Genomic DNA, 1,711 nt, shown 5'->3' with positions numbered 1-1,711 from the left:
ATGTAATTTTTAATAAATATTAAAAGATTTATAGTAAACTTGAGTATGGTTAATTAATAGAGTCAGATTTTTTATCAATTAGGACTATGTATCATGATAAATTCTAGATTTTAAGGTGAAGCTCAACAACAGTGACTTGTCTCGGTTAAGAGTAGGATTGCTGGTCTGTTTGTGTTAATGTGAGACCTCTTCCCTAATGGATTTACATCTGCAGCCACAATGATGAGAATAGTATAGAATACAGAAAACCAAGAGAAGGCCAAACATTTTTTTTTTTAAATTTTTTTAATAGGTTGATTTCTATATATTTTAAATGTTTAGCCTGCTGGTATCTAAACTGCCTTAGCTTGCAAACAGATGGTATGATATCAGGTAGCTGTCCTACTCCCAAACCGCTTTAAAAATCCCATTTGAAACTCTATCGAGAGCGAACTGCGTCAATGAAACAGAAACTGTATTGTAGTGTTACAGTTTGCTCCCACCACCTCTCTTCATGCTGTCAAAATGTCTCCCTCGTGCTATTTCCTTTGCAGCCTAGCCAAGACACTGCAACGTTTGCTGCTCACACTTCACATGTTTTCAGGTAGCCACCCAGCACAATGTGTGGCGCAAATAACTGTGCAAAGACTGAAAACACGTACTTGGGGAAATCACAAGACACAAAGAAGACAGATGGAGCAAGAAAGAATACGTGTGTGAAAGGTGTGTGTGACAGGGAAGTACAAGCAAAAGAGTGAAAAAACGACGGAACAAACAAGAAAATGAGTGATAGCAAGGAAAGGAATGGTCCCCACATTGAGATGCTAGAAAAGCCTCTTTTATTTATTCATATTTAAACATAGTCAGGATGTAAGAAAGTAAAGCAGCCAGCTGGGCCACTCTCTCTCAGCACTGTGTCGGAGCCTGTCACCACCACTGCCACCGAGACAGCTACAAGTTTACAACAGCTGCCGACTAATGTTTGATCAGTGATAAAATATGCCGGGGTGACAACACCATGCTGCCCATGCATTTGTGGGGGCCTTGTGCATTAAAGATTCAGTGCCTGGCAACTATAGATGGCCCTGATGGTCTCTGTGCTGCTGCCGCTCCCCGCTCGCTCTCACTTCCTTAAAGGTATACTCAGGGACGGAGACAACTTCACAAGATGTCAAACTATCTCTGTTTTGTGTTCACACTGCATTGAGAAGATCCACCAGCACTATTGTCAACTCCTGTGTCAGCGACTGCTGCTGCGAAGCTGAGTAGATCACAGTGAGAGAAAAAGAACTTTCACAGGTAGCACTGTGAAAGCAAGTTTAGTTATTTAGTGAGGACGTATAGCATTGTCACTATTGTTTTACGTGTACTTCATTATTAGTGAGGATACAGGAGGCCTCTTATCTGTTTTTTTTTTCCTTCTGTCATTAACTCCTTTAACATTTGTCCAATCTTGACAAATAAGCAAAATGTTTAGAAAGTTCCCAACAATCGCTTTTGTGATTTGTAACTTCATATAAGTTATACAGATTTATAACAATTTTTGTGAAACTACATATACTTTTCAGCTCCCATTGCATTTTTAGAGTGGAGAGCTTGTTAAGCCAGAGTAGAGCTGCTCCAGTTTTTACCTTAAAATCTTTGAAAACTAATCACAAACCATTTCATCTTTAACATGTTCAGCTAATCTGTTCAACCCATTTCAACATTTTTAACATTATTGCTAATATTA

This window comes from Gouania willdenowi, chromosome 16 (assembly GCF_900634775.1).
Source record: "Gouania willdenowi chromosome 16, fGouWil2.1, whole genome shotgun sequence".
Lineage (NCBI taxonomy): Eukaryota > Metazoa > Chordata > Actinopteri > Blenniiformes > Gobiesocidae > Gouania > Gouania willdenowi.
Note: the sequence above shows the minus strand (reverse complement) of the source record.